The sequence below is a fragment of the Rattus rattus genome, chromosome 6 (assembly GCF_011064425.1).
Source record: "Rattus rattus isolate New Zealand chromosome 6, Rrattus_CSIRO_v1, whole genome shotgun sequence".
Classification (NCBI taxonomy): Eukaryota; Metazoa; Chordata; class Mammalia; order Rodentia; family Muridae; genus Rattus; species Rattus rattus.
In genome coordinates this window covers 122,892,389-122,914,625 of record NC_046159.1, presented here as the reverse complement: position 1 = coordinate 122,914,625, position 22,237 = coordinate 122,892,389, and positions in this window count along the sequence as shown.

Below are 22,237 nucleotides of genomic sequence, written 5' to 3'. Positions count from 1 at the left end.
CATGCTTTCTTTTGGATTCTGAATGTTTTTACATGGGTGTGGGCACTCATAGCAAGGTATGCACCACATATACCATGTGCAAACACATAGGAACAATACAAATATATATACATATACACATATATCATGTATATATACACACAACACATACACACACCAAATATATAATATAATATACATAAATATAACATGTACATACACACTGTAATACATATAACACACATACATCACATATACATAGAGATAAAGAGAGAGATGATATGGTTATAAATATACGTACATACCCACATAATCAGGAATACAACATGATTTCCTACATATACACACATAAAGACTATAAACAACACACATATACATCTACACATAATACACAAACACAAATATCATACCTACAACATGTTAATAACACATACAAAAATACATATATAATCCACAGACATAACAAATGTTCATACATACACATACATACTACATGCATATATATGTATATATATATTTATATACACAAACACATATATAGCCATATACACACATACACCCAATACACACACATACAAGCACATTTACACACTAAGAAGAAGAGAGTAAAGCTAAGCTAAAAAAGAAATGTCATATGGTGTATATCATAAATATTATGGATATAATATTGAGTTATTATCCCATTCTTTCATGATATCTCTTGATTATATAGGATAATTAATTGTTCATAAAGCTGTTCATTCCAGCACTGGGAGGATCTTTTAAAATGGCATAGGATTAGTGAAAATAACCATCACTCTGTTCCTCATGTACCCCCCATACCTAATTAGTGTTTACTTTCTTTGGAGCCCTTGCAAAATGGAGAATAATTTTATTTCCTTACTCATTTCCTGTCTTCCTCTTCCTATTATTTGTAAAGTAAGATCTCACAAACTCTAAGCAGTATGTCAGATAAACTGTGAGGCATCAAAACACGTATGTAATCGAAATTAATCTTCATTGTGAATGTGTCATCTCAACTAATCCAGATCGCTCTAATCATTTTATAGATGTGGAAATTGAATTTTTATGTGTATTAAGATAGATTTTCAGTGGTGAAGTATAATTCAACGATGGAAATCTCCCAATGTTTTCAACTCAGAGTTTATATAAGGTTTCTACTGATAAATAACAGTCTTCATGAACAATGCAGGAATTTATGAATCTGGGGGAGGAATAGGGGTGGACATGAGACCCCAAAGAAAACAAAGTGAAGAGCGTTGTTCTAGAAATAAAAGCACCTAGTGGCAGAAAGTTTAATTTGAATTAAAAGGCAGAGACCACTGAAAGTTTTCTAGAAGAGTAAATTGGTTTTAAATATTTTGGTCTTTTTTTTTCCTGGTATTATGGGTCAAATCAAAATCTACTAATGCAAAGAAACCATAGTCTACTACCAAATGATATCCCCAGCCTCCACTATGTTTTAAAATTCTCACTGCTACCAAGCTTTAAAAATACGTTTATTTAGTTTATTGTGGGGGCTTGTGTAGCTCCATCGATAGCCTGTCTGAACCTCATTGTGTGTAGCTTCCAGGTTAGACACAATGAAACATCTCTTCCCTTGAGAACAAGATTTGTTTCCTAAGGGTTAATATGTCAGTCATTTGGGATCGAATCTGGGGCACAGTGAAATTACATTTTATAAATGACCGATTGGATATATTTCTGATATTTCCTATCTTTCTCGTATGCTTTTGTAAGCAGTGAACAAGCAATGAACTTGGCTGCATTTGTTTTAACAGTTCAGATACGAGGGCAGAGTTCAGATCTCAGGTTCCTTCGGTTTTCCGGGGCTGCCCATTTCTGCCCAGTGAATGAATTTAGGCCTTTCCTCTGGGGAATGCCCTTGTTCTGGTCGCCTGCTTGGTCTAGTAGTTTCCCTTGTATTCTCTTTTGTGACTCTTCACACCATAGAATGTGCACTTTCTGTTTTCTTTTTTCAAAAGCATGTTTCTTTATTGATAAAGTACACCTTTCCCTTCCCGTTTACTAACATTTCCATTGCATTAGATATTATGAATAATGTTAGAAACTCAAATGGCTTGGGAGGACACATGTAAGCATTATGCCATTTTCACATAGGGGCCTTGAGTGTCTAAGGATTTTGGTATCTACAGAGGCTCCTGGAACCAATCCTGTGCAGACACCAGGGAATGATAGTCGCATTTCTATTCAAGTTTTGGAATGGCATGGCGCAGACTGGAGTCTATTTTCTGACAGGCAGCCATACCAATAAGAAAGTCATGGAATCTCCCTACATTGGGAATCTTTCTCCAGAATCACCCTGCTTTGGCTGTTTATTCAGTGTCTTAGACAATTGTTTTGCTTTGTTTTTTTCCAATGTATTTTGTCTAAAGTTAACAATGAACCCAAAGTTCATGTTAGAGCATACCTGAACCTCAACGTGAAACCTTGGCAAGTAGTAAGATTTACACAACCCAGGGACATGCGTTGGGGATAGAAATAGGATGGTGAACATAGTGGTGTATGAACAAAGAACAAAGGAGGAATCTTCACATGGAAACCCCTTAGACGATGACATTATCAAACATACTAAACAGTGGTGTGTGTGTGTGTGTGTGTGTGTGTGTGTGTGTGTGTGTCTGTGTGTGCAAGTTCGCGCGTGCACACGTGCGCCCTTCTGTGGTTAGTTAACAATAGATATGAGGTTATTTTCATGCAAGTAGAGAATAAGGTGAGGAAAAAACGATAAACACCTTAGGTAAAAAAAGTAACAACAACAACAAAAACAACAACAACAACAACAACAAACAAACAAAAGCCATAACTTCTTTTGAAAGTGACACAATGCTAAACTCCTTTCTTTAAAACAACTTCCATATTTCCTTATTTTTGTTGCCCTCCAAAGAGCCATCACAAATGTTATCTCAATGACAGACAAGCATTACATGGAAGTCCCACAGAAAAGTTTTAGGAAATAAGTTATTTAGACAATTTTCTTTTGAAAAAAATAGTGGAATCAATTTTAAAGTTATTGCACTTACATTTGTTTGTGCCATGCCTATGTGTGTGGGCCCAGGTGATAGGATGCATGAATGTAGGTCAGAGGATAACTTGTATAACCTGTTCTCTTCTTCCACCTTTTGGTCCCAGGGATTGTATTCAGTTCTTCAGACTTGGAGCCACCGGTAAGCCATCTCACTGATCCCAGGGACTAATTCTTATTGTGTAAAATATGAAGGAACCATTGAATAAGATCATTAAAATCTTCCTGAAAATGAGTTAGTAATTTAAAAAATTTTATTGGCGTTTGGAAGAAGCATAAAGAAATAAATCATGAAGTGCTGCATAAACCTTTCAAATACTATGAGTATGTCAATGATCCTTGTATGTGTTACCCAGGCTTAAGATTATGTCCCTTTATTGTGACTTCAGCCTCTCCTTCTTCCCCTCCTTGTTTATTTTTTCAAGGCAAGATTTCTCTATGTACTTTGTCCCGGAACTCACTCTATAGACCAGGCTGGCTTTGAACTCGGACACATGCCTGTCTCTTCATTCCAAACTCTGGGATTAAAGGCAAGTGCTACAAACTGAAATTTGACTTCAGTTTCCTGATCATCATTCTTAAAACACTTTCCAGACTACCAGAAACAATTACAATACAGGGACGCAGGTGAAGGGATTTCCTGTGGGTCTTATGGAGTAGTTTTCTGACGTGTGGGAGAAGATCCACACATGTAGATCAGACGGGCTCTAGCAAGAAGTGACTGATGTTATTAAAGACTTAACTTTTCAGCTTTTTTCATACTTTAAGTTATATAAGTAGATTAAAATAAAAACCAGAATCACAGGCTAAATTCACCATATTATGATGTTTTCTTGTGGGTAAGGCATCATAAACCAGCTTAGGTTTGCGATAGCCTCCCACACAAATTCAGGAAAAATTAAACCCTGGCAGAATTAGGTATAGTAGGTATATATAATATAGAGAAGCAGGGATGGCTACTGGTTAGCATTCTAAATATAGCTTGAAAAGACATTCTGTAGGTCATGATGGGGTGGGCCCTAAACACCTGTGGAAAATCATTGACTTTGAAAAGGTCAACTAGTTTTTTGAGTAAGAACTGAGAACATGTTCTGACAGACCACAGGGTTCGTTTTTTTTTCCAAGTAATCTTGCTAATAATTAGTCATTTCTTTGGTTAATTTGTATCATTGAATTAAACACTACAGATCAACCAGGAACAGGGCTCAATTTAAAAAAAAATCACCATGATACAAAGATTACATTGTTCTAGTTGAAATTGTGACAATCTTTCAGTTTTGCTAAGATTTCAATAACTGAGTAACTTTGAGCATTACTACTTCAGTTTAGAAAAAAATTACAAAAGACATTAAACCAAATATACGAAACGTTTTTAGTTAGCCACTGTCTTAGGACTTCTATTTGTTGCGAAGAGACACTATGACTTTGGCAACTCTTAAGCATGAAATTATCTACTTGCGGCTGGGTTATGGTTTCAGAGGTTTCATCATCATGGCAGTGTGCAGACAGACTAGAGAAGGAGCTAAGAGTTCTACAACTGGAGATGCAGGATGTGGGAGGAGAATGCTATACTGAGCATGCTCAAAGGCTGCCCCTCGTGACAGATTTCTTCCAACAAGGCCTCACAGCCCAAAAGTGCTACTCCTTGAGAGCCAAAATGGGGGCCATTTTCTTTCAAACCGCTATAGCCAGTTTGCTAAAACTTACTTTTAGACATTTGGCCACATTTAAAAGAAAGATGAATATATATATGGAATCGTATTCAAAAATTATTTGGGCCACATGTGTGGCAGTCTCTGAATGGCCTTTCCTTCAGTCTCTGCTCCAGACTTTGCCTCCATATCCCCTCCTATGAATATATTTGTTCCACCTTTTAAGAAGGAGTCAAGCATCCACGCTTTGGTCACCAAAACTAGATAAGATGGATGAAGCTAAGAAAGTGCATACTGACAAGAGCCAGATATAGATCTCTCCTGAGAGACACAGCCAGAGCATGTCAAACACAGAGGTGAATGCTATCGGCAAACCATTGAACCGAGAATGGGACCCCCATTGGAGGAATTAGAGAAAGGATTGAAGAGCTGAAGGGCCTTGCAACTCCAAAGACTATACCTGGACAGACCCATGGCTCCAGCTGCATATGTAGCAGAGGATGGCCTTGTTGGGCACCAATGGAAGGAGAAGCCCTTGGTCCTGCCAAGGTTGGACACCACCACCCCCCAGTGTAGGAGAATGTCTGGGGGGAGCAGGAAGGGGGAGGTAAATGGGGAGGGGAACACCCTTATAGAAGAAGGGGAGGGAGAGGGGATAGGGGGCTTATGTCCAGGAAACCGGAAAAGGGAATATCTGAAATGTAAATAAAAAATATCTAATAAAAGAAAAAAATTGGATCTATGAACTCAAAATGCTTTTTAAAAACAGTATGGTTTTCTACTTCCAGCTCAATAAAGGACTCAAGTTGTGATCCATAAGTTGCAGGACTTTTTGCTCTTTCTAGGCATTCCTATTCTTTGCACTGTGGAAATAAGCAGTCACAACAACCCGATGACATCACTCATTTAACTGACACTTGATTCTGGCTCCGGCATAACAGAGTCCTTACATGAAATCTAACCTATTTGGCCCTTACCAGAATGCTTTATTCGTATTGCTTCATGGACGAGTAAGTTAACACTCAGAGAGTGAAACAAACTGTCCAGATGCACAATAGAGTTTGTAATCTGAGAGAGACCTGTCTACCTTCAGCATCCCAGGTTTTTTCTTCCACGTAGTTTACTGCTCCACTAGGCATGGAGAATCAGATGCCTAAAATGAAAGATATAGATGATTTTAACCAAGTGAAAGTTGAATTTATCACACTTTTCACATATATAGCATACATAACCATGTAACCATATATAACCATATAAACAGAACAAGCCAATATGCACCATACAAAATTTCCCATAGTAACGACAAAAGTCATTCTTCAGCAGTAGAGCAATAGCTGACAACTCAGTTTAACTTCAGCATGCCACCCTTAACCTCCCCCACCACACCCGTAATGAATCCTTATATCATTACCTCAAGTATCAAACACCACAGACACTCACAATGCATAAATAATGCCTCAATGGTGGATCTCTGCAATGTGGCCCACCCCGTTGTGGCATCTTCGGCTTTTCTGAGCACTCAGGGGAGACCCTAAATTGGTATATGTGAGGATGTTCCGAACAATGTCAAATGGGTGTACTCAAAGGTACAGCAAGGGGATAATTGTTAAAAGACCCTTGATTTACTTGACGGTGGCATAACAAGGCATTTTACAGTACCATGTCACATTATTCAACAGCAGGTTAGCACAAGTTTTAAATATGTACCTGGGCAAATTTCCAGATGCAGTGTGCTGAGGCCACCCTTACAGCATGCTTAAGCCCGCCTACGACAATAGATAATACTCATACATGCAAAGAGAATCTACGCAATGCATTTGGTACTCAACTAACTGGAAAAAGGCCTTGATTTAAAAACTTGAAAGCCAAATGTGTCCTCTATCAAAATTACAAACTACTGCTCTGATATATTATTGGGTCATTTCACTGGCAGTGGACCACAGATATAAGCTTTATTAGAAAATGGTGGCATGTTTTAAATGACCATTAATGTATGCTTAATCATAATGGAATGTCTATAAAAATCCATGTAACATCTACATGAAGATCAAAACAATTAATTATAATCAGCACTAACTCGATGAATATAAGATGAATGAGAAAAGAGATTATTTAAAAGAAAAAATATTAAATGTAGAGAGCTTGGATATAAGTAATAGTAGCACATTTATCTTTATTAAAGAAACAAAGGGAATTTTAAGCCTCAAAGCTCATATATTTTATTTGGATTTTCTTAAAAATGTATTTTACAACTTGTAAAAATTTCAAATTTGCCGAAAACAGAATATACATTTATTTTTTCCATCCCCATAACTCAACAATTACATCTTTCATTATTATTATGCAGTAAATGTCAAAATAATAATGTATGCTAACTCCTCACGATTTGCGGATTGGCGTAATTTTGAGATGTTCATAGTTTTGCAACTGTATTCAATGTAATAGAAATTATTGTAGCAATCCATGCACAAAGCTATAAGACAGTAAGTTCTGTTGATCAGGAGGTAGACTGGATTGCTAGTTTGGGTTTCTATTGCTATGATAAAACACCATAACCATAAGCAACATAGAGGAGAGAAAGGTTTATCTTAGCTTACAAGTCCCGGGCTACAATCCATACTGAGGGAAGTCACAGTGAGAACTCAAATCAATAGACACAATCAAGAAAAATAAAGTGGGTGAGATGGCAGAATGTCAGGAGTCATTATTTTAAGAAGTGCAGTCCCAGAATTCCCTGTGAATGCAGAGGAAAGGGAAAGTTGAGGAAAAGCGTGAGAGCAAAATATTCTTATCATTAAATCTGCCACATTCAAAGACTCTGAGGGAGGAAACACCATTAGTTATATAGGAATACTTGCAGCCCAGGCTACCATATAGGTAAATCAGGAAAGGAAGGTTGCAGAGTGTGCTGGGTGTAGATATTTTAGACGCTAAGAGACTTTGGACAGCAGTTTAGTGGGATCTTTTGTTTGCATTTTGTTTTGTTTTGCTTTAAACGGATGTATTCATTCATTCATTCATTCATTCACTCATTTATTTGTACATGTATGCTCACCGCATGTATTCCTGGTACCTACAGAGGTCAGGAAACAGCTTTGGATCCTCTAGAACTGGAGACAGACAGCTGTGCTGCCCTGAGGCTACTGGGAGCCCAATCGGGTCCTCCAGACAAGCAGCCAGTGCTCTTAACTGTCAAACAACCTCTTCAGCCCCAACCCTGTGGGTTTTATTCTAGTCGGAGTATAATCTGAACTCATGGAAACGTTTTGAATAGAGATTGAGAGTATCTGGTTTGTATTACAAAAACGGGTTCAGTGGTTGGGGATGTAGTTGCCTGGCATTCAAGAAGTTCTGGGTTCAGTATCTATTAATAATTAATAAAGAGAAACAAAGACATTTCAGCCACTGTTTCAAACAACAGTTGCAGTAGAGAAAGGTTGGGAGCTGATGCAAGGGAAAGGCAAAACTAGAGTCCAAGGGTACATCAGGCTGGACCACGGATGCAAAGCCATGAGGTTTTCTCATGCATTCAACAGTCAGGACTAATAACCTGTTGGCAAGATCTGCATCTGGTTGAGACAAATGTCAAGGCTTATTTTAATCCCAGTGGTGGTTCATGCCTTTGACTCCTGCTCTCCGAAAACTAAAAGAGAATTGTTGGGAGTTCAGGGCTGCTCGGACTGTGTGGTAAGTGTAATACAAAAAAATAAACAAATAAAATTGACAAACTAATTTTGGTTATTTTCTGGTGAGTTAATCAGGTCTCTAAATCTTGGGCACAGCCTTATCATACAGTGATCTTTTCTCATAATAATACATATAGTTATTCGCAGATTATATTTACTTAAATGAAGACACTTTTTCCAAGGGCACTAAAAGGACACAAATGTAAATGGGATGGTTCTAATTATGTTTCTGAATATGTGACAAAAGGTGCATAGTAGCATCTGTAATTTACACATCACATGGTAGTGATGCAATTTCATTGAAAATTTTGATAAGTTTTACATAAGCATAAATGCTATTTCCATTTTAGTAAAGAACACAAGCCTCATTTGTAAAATACACAACATGATGACTGTCGATAGGATCTTTTCACATCAACAATAGAGATGCTCTTAATGTTTTTCATCTTATAGAGACTACAGGGAGGTTTTATTCGTCTAAAAATATATGAAAAATACTTATTTGAAAGCCAGTGGCATTGATTCGGTGCCTTAGGATGGCTGAGTCTAAAGGGAAGTTTCCAACTCATGCAAATTGGAGTTTACTCGGGGAGCAGGACCAGCGTCTGGATGACAGTTCAGTACATGCCACTTCTGAAACACCGAAGGACCCGCACACGTCTGTGGCAAACGCAGCCCGCGCTGCCTGAAGGGCCTGGCATTTTCACATAAAAAAGAATGAATGTCATTATGTGGTATCTCTCTAGAGTATCGTAATTATTCCGCGTGCATACAATATTTATTTAAAACTTAAAATTAAATTTCAAGAGGTGGTCATTTGAAGGCTGGCAGTCAATGAACGGATCCCATATTCATGAAAAAGAGAATATCTCTTCTAAAAGTTAAGAAATAGATCAAAAACGGTCTTCCCAGTAACTGACACTTTAGTCATATGGAGGCTTTTTATGTGTCAGATTTATTAATCAGGAAGGTCCATGGGAATGAGAGGAGGAGATGCTGGGGATGTGACTGTCAGTTTTTGATATGTCAGGGATAATTTCGTGGCTGTGATTTTCGGATTGCAGTACACAGGCAGCATTGTGCCGGGGCTTGTATACCTCTTTGTACTCTTCGTCTGTGATGACTGGGAGGGAAGGCAAGGCGGAGATGTTTTGATACAGGATTGAAACTTGAAACTACAGTCCTTCAATTTGAACAGTATTCCTTTTTCATCTTCCTTTTCATGTTACCTTTTTAACTTTTGCCACTGATGTAAGAGGAAAAAAAAAAAAAGAGGAAAAGAAAATTTGAAAAGATGCCAGGTGTTGGTTCTTATCTGGGTGAAGGATCACAGAAGTGGAGGATAAAATATAGTTTGTAGCTTGTCACAGCGGCAGGCTTATGAAGATCAAACGCGTGTCAACAACAACTGTTTGTCTTCCTGTGGCCATCACAGAATTGTGAAGATGGTGACATCGCTTCAGAGTTGGTGCTTTTCGCCAAGATTGTAGCAGCTGACGTTCCCATTAGGTTAACAGGCGATATTCTGTGATGAGGACAGCCTTCTCTAATTGCTCTTGGCTGCTTCCTGAAATAAAAAAAGGAGTATCACTGTGCTACAAATCCTTCTGTCATTGTGAAATTCAGAATGGGTCACTCCCTTTTAAGTCATCAAAACAGAAAGTTCTAGAAAATGAGGTAAGGCAGTTTATTTTTATGATGTCCGAACAAAAGAATTGGGCCATCTATTTTTTATCCTTTCCTCGGGACGGTGAGGAGATGTGTCACTCTTTAACAATCTTTGCCAAATAAACAATTTGGCTTTTCTCATTTCGAACGATGTAAATAAGCCGAGCTGACCATGTGGTGCATAAATTCCACACTGCATCTTTTTAATTCTTGATGAAAATTTCCTGGGAGAGAGATTTGAAATGAGTAACTCCTTATGAAAACATTAACATGCACTTACATGCACTCTTTAAAAAATTAACAATATTTTTCTTCTGTGGTTATCTGTTAATAAGAATTGTCTTGGTCCGTGGAGAATGTTTCTTTCTTTATTCCTGGCAGGCTTACCTGAGCCTGTCTTACCAGCCAATACTGTTGTTCAGGTTGCCAAATCTCACAGCTCCTCCAGGTAGCTGTTGTTAGAACAGTTGCCCTCAGTGACCCTGAAGTGTCTGAGAGAATCAGTCATGGGCTAAGAGGAATGACAATCAAAAACAAGCAAGAAATGTAAGAAAATCTTAGGTAGAGGTGCAAAAATCATTAAAATATAGAAACATAAGTCTTAGGTGAGAGGGACAATATTTTTACACCTTCAGAAAATTTACATGATTTTAAATTTCAGTAACGTTTATATTTCTATACATGCTAAACAAAAACCACTTGAGAAATCCAAGTTGAAGATAAAACTTTTATGCATATGACTAATAAAATGATATCATGTTGCCATAGTAGCTTACACTTTGTGACCTAATCTAGGTACCTGTTGTGACATCAGATATGTATAAATTGTCCACATCACTCTAATGAATGCCCATTCTCAAAATGGGAATACACAGGAACCAATCAACACTAAAGGTCATGACTTAATCTACACAGTTAGCTTCACTAATTAGGGAAGAATCTAGCAATATTCTCAACCAGTGTTTTTTCTGTCAGCATGCATAAGTGTTACATTATACATGTATACGGAATTGAAAGACTTACACCGCAATACATACTCATGATGCAACTGCTTTCTATTACTTCATCCAGGTGCTTCTTCTGTTAGCCACCTCCACACTTCCTGATTTTACAGTTAGAGAAATGATGCACTTGTACATCTGTATTTTTAACAAAGTGGGCGCAGTGGTCTGTGTCTTTCATCTCAGCAGTGTGGAGGTGGTGACAGGCAGATCTCTGAGTTCAAGGCCTGCCAGGTCTACACACAGAGAAACCCTGCCTCCCAATGCCAAAAGAAAACAAAACCAAGCAAGGGTGGCATCTCCTTCTTCCTGCTTACTCTCTCAGTATAACTAACTGATAGTGTTGGAGTTAAGAGAATAATGAGAATTTGTAGGAACAGCATTGCATAGATATTCTTCACCTCTAGCACACAGATTCCTTTCAAAACAAAGCCTTTTTGTTTCTCTTTATTCTATCCTGTCAGGGAAGTCACAGTAGAGTGGCTCCATCTCAGGTGACAGGGGGAAGCGGCAGCTGCTTATTCACATAATGGCAGATAGGAAGCAAAGGTATGACAAGAGTCAGGGGTGGGGCTCATCTCCAAAGTCTGCCCTTATCAATCTACTTCCTCTGGCAGGTGCCACCTAATAAGGTTCCACAGTCTTCAAATTATAAGGTAAGGTAGACAAGGAACGTTCAAACCAGGAGCCCGTGGGAAGACGAGAGATCCATACTGTAACACACCCATGTCATTCGGGCCCAGGCACTGAAATGATTTTGTGTCTCCCACCCTGAGAATTTAAGACTCTTGTCTTTGAGAGGAAACGTATAGAGGAAATGCAGCCTCCGGTGTATCATGGGGGCTGCTTACACTTTAAACACCAGGTTAATTTCACTCAAGTTTCTATGCTGGGCATTCATCTTCAAAAGGGTTGATGGGCATTTTACCAGTCAAAAGTTCTCAGTTCTCTGGAAAGTTATATTTCCTTGTTCCTAAGATAATTTGAATGGCATTTTGAGGTAAAACTTTACTGAAAGCTTTAGAGCTGACCAAGTACATTAAACTCGATGCATTTCCTTCATCTGCTAATTTTGTAATTTTGTTAAAGAAAGGAGACTCTCAGGCTGCAGAGTGACTTTTTCTCCTGTAAAATCTCATGCTGCTTATTGCTCTTAATTCTTTATCCCAGATAGGCAGCAGGGGCATTTTTACCCCACTCCAGGGCCCTTACAATAGACCACTAAATTATAATTATCATGGCAAATCTTTTTGTTCTGACAAATAAAACCTGCATGTTTTACTTTGTCCCCCTTTCTGGAGTTACATAGTTTAGCCCAAGTTTTCAAGAGTAATCACTAGCCTTTTTCTATCCCAGGCATATATTTCTTTGGCCCCTGCAATGCACATTGTGTAAAGCCATTTAGAGTTGTGTTAAATGTTTCTTAGAAGTGCTGTTTCAAATAATCTGGCAGAGGGAACATGAAAATGACTATATGTCCCAGCTGAGAAGCTCAGTGAGAGCTTTGTAAAAGTTGACAGATGGGGATGTTTAGGCAAAGTTGCTCAGAGAAAAGTGTTAATAGCGACCACAGGTCAAGGACAGCATAGAAATACAATGACCCACACTCCTCCATATCTAGAGAAGACAGAAGAACAGATGAATGTCTAATGTCTAAAATACCCCAACTCCATTTCACCTGCATTTTACAGAACTTAAAACAGGAATAAGCATTTAAGTTTAGGCACACTGAATTACAACAATCCCTATAAGTGGACTTCCAAAGAATTTCTCCTCAATATAAAACTCTCATTCAGATACACAGAGTCAAAAAGGTTCTAATGTGACCAATTAATTCCAGTGATTTCACAAAATTATTTAACAAAGTCATTTTTAAATAATAGAAATGAAACACAAAAAATATAAACTTTTTTCTCTGTCTCTCTGTCTCTGTCTCTCTGTCTCTGTCTCTCTCTCTCTCTCTCTCTCTCTCTCTCTCTCTCTCTGTGTGTGTGTGTGTGTGTGTGTGTGTGTGTGTGTGTGTGTGTGTGTGTGTGTGTGTGTGTCTACCTGTGGCATTAGATTTGCCTTTTCAAAGATGCTTATGGGGATTCAAATGTGAATAGCTATACTTTATCTGGTAGTGAATGGAGGATTAGTCAGTGAGGGAGGATTGTTGAGGACTAGTGAAGGATAAATCACAAATTTAGCAGCTTGTCCATCTTTAAGGAGGAATGTAGAGAACCCATGGCCAAGGGTTGTTTGTCACATAGAATATAGAGTTCAGGATAACCACAGTTACCATGTGTGACTTGTCAAACAACTGAGCAGAGTAGCGTTCTATAAGAAGTAGCAAATAAATTCTGTAGAAAGTCATTTGAAAGATACCCATACAGAGACAGAGAGGCAGAGAGAGAGAGAGAGACAGACAGAGAGAGACAGAGACAGAGACAGAGAGAGACAGAGACAGAGATAGAGACAGAGAGAGACATACACATGAGTCAAATAAGAGGATGGCCTTGCAGATATTGAATTAGAAATCAAAGCTGTTCACAATTGTCCCCTCTCTATTTCTCTATTGGATTACAGCCTAAATTCTATGAATTTTCAGTCTGTTTTTAAGTGCAGAGAGATCATTTGTGACAGAACTCTATGCAAAGGAACTTGAGAGGAAACTCCTTTGCTAACCAAGGGCAAGGCAGTTCAGGGCAAGAGACACTTAGCTCTTCAAAGCACTAGGCTGAATCTTTCCTCCAAGCTCAGACAGTGGCCAGAAGTTGGAGTCCGAGTGGTGAACTTCCTGGGTTGTTGTGCCAGCGCTGACCTTTTCCCAGCAGAGGCTGAGTGCTTTTGTTCCTTGTGTCTGAACAAAGGTCTCTGCTCCAAAGGTCAGTGGGTATGAATCAAGGTTAAGTTTCAAGGACTTGGAAAATCAGTGGTATACAATTGTATGGACATAACCAGTTGGACTTTAAATAAGATATCTAATGCTCTTTACCAGTCCTTAAAGAATCCAAAAAAGGTTTAATCAATTCAGAAGGGTAGGGCCTCACTATAGTAAAACCAGTCTCCTTGTAAGAAAAAGTCAGCAGAAAGTGGTGCATGTAGACATAGTTAAAAGGCCACTTACAAGCCAGGAAGAGGGGCTACAGTCAAAGCCAAAGCCAGTGGCTCCTTGACTCAGATTTCTACCCTTTTAAACTATGAAAAGATAATTTTTATTATTGATGCTACTTGGCCTGTGATAGTTTTTATGACAATCTTATCATATGACTGTACTAAATGACCTTCACTGTGCCCTTGATCTCCCACAGAGGAAAAGAAACAAGCAGTAGTAGATGAACACACTGTGTTCAGGATGATTGACATATTACAATTATTGTCAATGCTTGCCTCTCTTTGGTCAGAATTTAGTTAGATGCATGAAGGGCTAAAATTATGAAGCTATGAAGGTAGAAAATGCCTAATGATTTAAAATGTTTTGTGCTAGAAGTGTGTGTGTGTGTGTGTGTGTGTGTGTGTGTGTATGTTAGATCCAAAAAGAGAAGTGAATATAACTGTGGGTTCTAAACACTTTCTAAAAGTTTATGTTCCCCTTTCTAATACAATTTGGTTACTCTGCAGTTGTGCATTTGATCTATTTTGGCAGTGTCTTATAGTCTGAACTTGTATACATGTTTTTTCTCTCTCTATTTTTGGATTTATGCAATTTTTATTATATATGCTCATTACATATAATAATAAGTTTATTGTAAAATTTTCTTTTTTAATTAAATGATTTATTTAGTTTTACTTTACATCCTGATTGCAGCTTCCCCTCCCTCCTCTCCTCCCTCTCCCTTTATCTCCCTTGCCCTCCTCCATACCTCCTCCTCTCTTTCTCCTTAGAAAAGCAGAGGCCTCCCATGGATACCAACCGACCTTGGCATATATCAAGTTACAGTAGGATTAGGTGTGCATCTGTATCTTCCCCTATTGAGGCTGGTCAAGGCAGTCAGTTAAGGGAATAAATCCAAAGGCAGGCAGGAGTTAGAGGCAGTCCATGCTGTTTGGGGACCCATGTGACAATTAAGCTGCGTGTTTGTTATATATGTGGGAGTGGGGACTGTTTCATGCATGCTTTCTGGTTGAAGGTTCAGTTTATGTGGCCCTCTATGGGACCAGGTTAGTTGATTCTGTTGCATTTTTTTTTGTGGTGTCTTTGAACTCTCTGGCTCCTTCAATCCTTCCTCTGCCCCTTCCACAGCATTCCCAAAGTTCCTCCTAATGCATGGCTGTGTGTCTCTGCATCAGTTTTCATCAGCTATTGCTAAGGCCTCTCAAATGACAGTTATGCTAGACTGCTGTCTGCAAGGATACCAGAATACCATCAATAGTATCGGGGTGGAGCTCTCTCTCACAGCATGTATCACCTTTAATTATACAGGATTGCTTCAACTATGCTGGGGTTTTTTATTTTCCCTATGAAGTTTAGAATTGTTCTTTCCAGCTCTGTAAAGAATCATGTTGGAATGTTGATGGGAATTGCATTGAATATGTAGAATGTTTGTTGTAAGTTGGCCATTTTTACTATGTTAGATGCTGAAAAGGTCTTTGAGAAAATCCAACAACTCTTCATGATAGAAAAGGTCTGGGGGAGATCATAGATACAAGGTGTATACCTAAACACAATAAAGACAATATACGGCAAGCTAATAGTCAATATCAAATTAAATGGAGAGAAGCCGAAATCAATTCCAATAAAATCGGGGACAAGACAAGGTTGTCTACTCTCTCTGTCTATTCAGTATTTTAGAGTAATAAGTCAACTACAGATCAAGGGATATAGATTGGAAAGGAGGAAGTCAATGTATCGACATTTACAGATGATATGTTAGTATACGGAAGTGACCCTAAAGAGGCTATCAGGGAATGCCTACAGCTGAAAAACACCTTTAGTAAAATGACTGGAAATAAAATTACCTTTAAAAAGTCAGCCCTCCTATATACAAACAATAATCAGGCCAAGAAAGAGATTAGGAAAAGGATTTTAAGGCTACTTCATGAAGCAAAAGCCATACCAAACACTGCTAATGTGGCCAAGAACCTGATACTAGGTAGATCATGGGCCTAGAAAAAAAATCTACTGCTATTGTTCTCCTAAAGAAACATAACAATAAAATGATATGTAATGACATTCTGTTATATACGTAGATCAGTATACTATTCAACCCTCATCAAAGAAGTTTCTTCTTATAGTACATGCTGACTGGGCCATGTGCAGAGTAAGAGATGTTGGAGCGTTCAGCCCTAAATGCGACGTCTTCATCAAACCCCTCCCTTTAAGGTTCTCTTATTTCCTTTTTTATTCTCTGTAGAAAGAATATTTCCTTTCATAAGTTTGTATGGGTGTGGGGGGGCTTCCTTTGTTTAAACACTAAATTGAAGAACAAAGCATTAAATTGAAGTTCTAGAAAGACACAAAGCCGTGAATAAGTGGACCCTCTCACCTAACATCGTGTTCTTTAGAGATTAGTCAGCCCAGAGTGAAAGAAATTGTGTTTTATTCACATGCAGAAGAATCAAATCCTATTTCTACTAGTTGCTTTAGGAGAAAAGTGGGAGAAAGAATACTCTTAAAAGTAAAGGAAATCTATAGACTTTCTCCCCCCGTTCCTGTTTCCCCCCCCTTGGAAGGTTACTTTCTATGAGTTCTAAGTATTGAACATAGAGCTCAGAACAACTGAGATTGAATGGCTCATTCATTTGTAACACTGCTGTGGTCTCGGCTTCCCTCAGACCTGGTGAACTCCTTGCATGCCATCCACAGTCATGAGTATCTTGCAGTGATTACGCTCCTCATGAAAAACAACTGGTACATAGAAGATATAAATATTGAATGGGGTCTTTCAAACGCATAACTGCTAATTAAAAGGAAAATACTCTCTAGGTTGCTGTCTCAGGACCACATTACACAAGAAGTATTTTTAATGAAATTCAGCTGGCACTCTCTCTGTTTAATGGGTCTTCTTGGATAGAAGCCAAATGGATTAACGTTGTACCAGATTTGATCATGTACCAGGAGGTATTATCATTAAGATTTAATATATACAATTCAGCCTATGTATTTCTACCAGGAGAGCCAAATTAATTTAACATTATAAGGGTCAAGGGACAATTGCAAAAGAGGTGAGGGGCCACAGAGTGGGGCTTAGCTCCCCTGTCATTCAGTATGTGACCAGTGATGATATATAAGCCTCTGGGTATGGGAAAGTAAGGAACAAAGGCCAGTTCTACAGTAAGAGCACTGACAAGGGCAATGAAGAACGGGGCTATGTAAAATGTATTGTTTTCTGGTTAAAAAACACGTCTAGAAAAGGCCACAAGGTCAGAACCACCCCCACTCAACACTGTTGTTGTGCTGAAATGTGTGAAAGTAGGTATCTAACAACAGATTTTTATTTATACGTGTGGACATTTGAATTTATATGACTTTAGTATGTCTATGTAGTAGGTGCTTTCCCTTGCTGCGGTAGAATGCCCTTCACAACAACGAAACAACAACCAGGGGAAGAAAAGGTTTCTTTCGGTTTATGATTCCAGGTGGACATAGTCCATCCCAGTGGAGGAGGCCCAGAAGCAGGACTGTGAAGCCCTGGCAGTCAGGAAGTAGAGTCATCATATTTCATCTCTATACAGGAAGAAGAGAGAAGAGAAAGTAGGGATAGGCTATATGACCCAGTGGAGACTTTTCTCCAGTAAGGCCCGCCTTTTAAGGTTCTCACAGCTTCTCAATAGCGCTATCAACTCAGGCTAAGAGTTCAAACACAGGGACCTACGCAGGACGTTTCATCTCCCAACTACGACAGATGAGAAATTTTGCTCTCCCTTTGATGTTTTCTCAGCTGTATTCTTTTTTTTTTTTTTTTTCTTAACTGACTTCTTTGTTCACCATATCTGGCTTCCATATCTGTGTTAGGAACTGTTCTCAGTCCTGGAAGCCAGCAATGAATACACAGAGAAACAGTCCCTGTCTGCTCAGAAGGAACATTACCGACCAGTCAACTGCCAGTGCCTGTGTCTTAGAAGGGTCACTACGACAAAGATTCATTGTAAGTCACATCATGTTATAAAACTTCGTTTATGTGGCCTGCACGGTTGAAGCTAGAGGCCTGTAGTATCAACTACAGATGTTCTCCTTCCTCATTCTGTCGTCGTAGCAGAGTGCCATCATTACTGGGATGTCCTCCTCTCCCACCCCCAGCCCCCCAAAGACTGCAATGCAAGGTCAGTAAACGGTTTAGAGATGAACCACTTCAGAGGCAGTTTCAGGGAAGTGTTGCCTGTGCTGTGGACTGCTCGGCACCTGACCTACCTGCTCTTGGGATTTGGAGTGAGATGGCATAGAGTATGACACAGACTCTGGGAGCCGGTGAGAAACTGGCTGCAACAAGCTCTCTGAACACGGCACGAACTCCTTTCCTCTCCACCCGCCCCCCACTGGTCCCAAGACAGCATTTCTTCTAACCAGTAGTTCCTCATTTGCCTGGCATTGTCAGCACCAGCAATCCTTTATCTCTCAGGAAGTCTTCAATTAGGTCCTCCTGCAGGAGACGCTTTTGTGGCTGTGCAGCCCCCAGAGTTTACATAGAGGCATCCCCGCTGTTCGGAAGCCAATCGACTGTGGACTGTGATTGGTTAGTACATTACCTCAGGTCGGACAGTGAGCCCTCAAACCACAAGGGTCTCTATGCTGAAGAAGCACATAACAAGAGACAAGAAAACTGAAGACATCGATCAGGCCAGCTACTAGCTAAGATTACTTCAGAACTCAGCGTTCTAACAGCTAGGAACACTCAGCACATGCAGTGCCATGCTTCTTATTTAGAAGAGCAGTATGCCAGGGTAGGCTGACGGCCAGGTCATGCCTGCATTTCGCTCCTACAGGAAAGCATTCACATACTCACCCTTCATCAGTACCACAATAGCTGTCCTGGTAGAGTCATGAGGACTGAATGCTACATAACAATGCAAATGCTGATTCAATATTTAATCATTAACTAAGGCCTCTTAATAACAGTGGCAAATAAGTGAATCTAAGTGGTTATCACTGTTTTATTATTTTGTTGCGTTGTGGTATTGGCTTGTTTTATTTTGTTTGTTCAAGACAGGTTCTCGATCTAAGCTGGCGTTGAAGTCTTCAGTCAAGGGTGACCTTGAACTTTTGATCCTCCTTCCTCTGCTCCCAAGTAGTGTGACATATTCCTGGTCTCTTAGGTACTGAACAGTGTTATTGAGGAGGGACTATTGTTAGCGTGTTTGTCTAGCATGCACTAAGGTCTGGGACTCATCATCTGTTTGTCATATACTGGATGTGATGGCATAAAACTATAGTCCAGCACTCAGGGTGTACAGCTCAGAGGATCAAAAACTGAAAGCCATTCCTTGCTACATGGTCAGTTCGAGGTCAGCATGAGACACATAAGGTTATGACTCAAAAGAAGAAAACTGTTATTAACTCCGAAGCAAACATCACCATGAAAGGTATCTATATCTCATACTTCTTAAGATGCATATTTAGGTTAAGAACAAATGAAAAATTCGACTTTATATAATACACCAAATATTTCCGGAATATAACATTTCTTTATTTCCATGCATTATGAAAACCTATGATCCTACTTGATAATGAGGTCCAGGAAAAACGAAAACCACAAATAAGGGCTGTTCGAACCATGTCACATGAGAGTGTGCCTGACTGCACCCGGTGACTCTGCCATATTTGTACATGGGAGATATTCCCTCATCAGAGACCTCGCCTGCTTCCTGGAGGGCTCCCGGGTTGCCTCTTGATCAGCCCAGCCTCCTTTCTTGCCGCTCTGGTGGTGAGTGGTGCAGAAACATTTTAATTAATGGCGAACTTCTCAAAGTTGAAGTGCAAACAATTACAGCTCAATTTTACCTTCGGCCTCATTTTCATCACTTTCCTTCTCCCCTCCCTCCCTATTAGATGCCTCTGCTTCACAGTCTGTAAAGCTGCCTAATGGTTCTGCTTGAGACAGGAAGGCATTGTTTCACTTTCCTGCAATTAAAGGCAGCGGAGACAAAGACAGAGCTTTCCAGCTCTACACCTCTGGATGAGTCCTTCCAAAAGGTAGGCCTCACTCCTCCCTGGTGGGACAATCGTTTCTTTTAACCTACAGTGGAAAGGATTGTGTCTTCCTCATAGCAACTGTTTGCACACAAGCCTCAAAGAAAGTTCAGAGCACACATCACAAGTACATCGGATATGTAAGTGAAGTGATCTGTAGCACTGTTAATTAGACCTAAATTCTTGATTTACTATTTATAAAACAAAATTGATTATTACTTCATCAACAACATTTAAAGCATCATTAAGAGAGGTCTGCTCCAGCAGCCTCAGGTTAAATTTTTTAACAAGCACTTTAGTTGCTAATCTGTGTTATTGCCAACATATGTAAACTTCCTAATGCTAATTGCATTCAGCTGTGAATCAAACAATGTCTAATTCTCTTCAGGATTAATTATGCACATGTGCCTCCTGCATTCCTAAACATGGTTCTCATAAATAATAAGAGATATATCTAAGCAGATGGGATTTTTCCAACTAAATGATCTGTTTATCATGAATAAAACAAACGGCACATACTAGACTTCAAATGCAGAGTCACCGCAACTTCACATATTTTTAGCATTAATAAGCACCACAGTTGTTTATATGAGTGCGTTTTTTTGAACAATTGAGCAGCAAACCGTGTTTGCTCACATGCTGTATTTATCTCCACCAACATTAAAAACAATTTTAAACTGAGAACCCAGAACGGAATAATTTTATGCATGGACTGGGTGATGATAATGGGACACAGTAAAGATCCAAACTCCGCGACCCCATAGGGAGTTGTCTTTAAATGGACTTTGTAATTAAGCTGATAGACTGGTGTAGTCTGCCCGTTCAGAATGGGGGACATTGGGAGCATCTTCTGCTCTTGCAAGATTAGAAACTCAGAATCACTTATCCGAATATAGTCCGATTCAATTTTTTGTTTTTACAAAGAAGATAATTTTGAAAGAAAATGGATTTGCATAGTAAAAAAATAAATTATGAATAAAATAGATGCATAGAATTAAGTTATTAATTGCAAAAATATGTATAATGGTATCTATGAGCCAACTTTAGTCCCCCTCTTTCTTTGTGTGTGTCTCTCTGTCTCTGTTTCTGTCCCAGTCTCTTGTTCTCAGTCTCTCTCTCTCTCTCTCTCTCTCTCTCTCTCTCTCTCTCTCTCTCTCTCTCTCTCTCTCTCTCTCTCTGAAGGAAAAAAAGAGATCCTGAACAGATTCATCTGAGAAAAGCTAAAGATGTTGAACTTATGAGTACTATAAGTCATCCCGAGTATAAAACAAGATAAAACAGGAGTCTTTTATCCAATTAATGCTGAAGGGGCAGAGATCTAGTGCTGCAGTGTCTAAGACAGGAGCACAGCCCGTTTGTGGTCATACTCTGTGATGAATATGAATTGAAATGGAGTTTAAAGAGCAGTGTAAAACAGAGTGTGAAGTCTTACTTCTTATAGTCTTGGTTACTATGAATGTGTTGTTTTATTTTTCAATATAGTGGCTAACTGCTTATCATTTTCTTTTTGTTTTTGATACAGGGTCTTACTATGTACTCTTGGCTAGCCTAAACTCCCTATGTAAACTAGACAAACCTTGAACTGATAGAGATCTGCTTCCCTAAGCATCTCAAATTCTGAGATTAAAGGAGTGAACCACCACATTTGGTCCCAAAATTTTGTCATATATATATATATATATATATATATATATATATTATATATATTATTTTATTTTTGATAGTTCTAATATGGAATGTTCTGAATCATCCAACAAATCTGGAGTGGAACCAAGTGTAGATTTGCAGCTCGAAATCTGGGCTGCTTAGATAAAACAAAACAAAACCAAAAACAAACAGAGAAGCAAGCACAGATCTGGTATTCTGAAAGTCCAGCAGTTTTTTCAAGCCTTAGCAAGAACCACACTTTGAGTAAGAGCTCCAGAGTTTATTTTCTGTGATTCATTTGGTGATCCTGTGATTGATTCAACCTCTTGTAAGATTTATGTTCCTCACCTTTTTAATAGAGATCACAATGTTACCGCTATAGGTTATTGGAAAGATGTATAACACTATTCAAGGAGTCTGGCCCAGTCGGTTCTCTAGTGTCGTCTTCC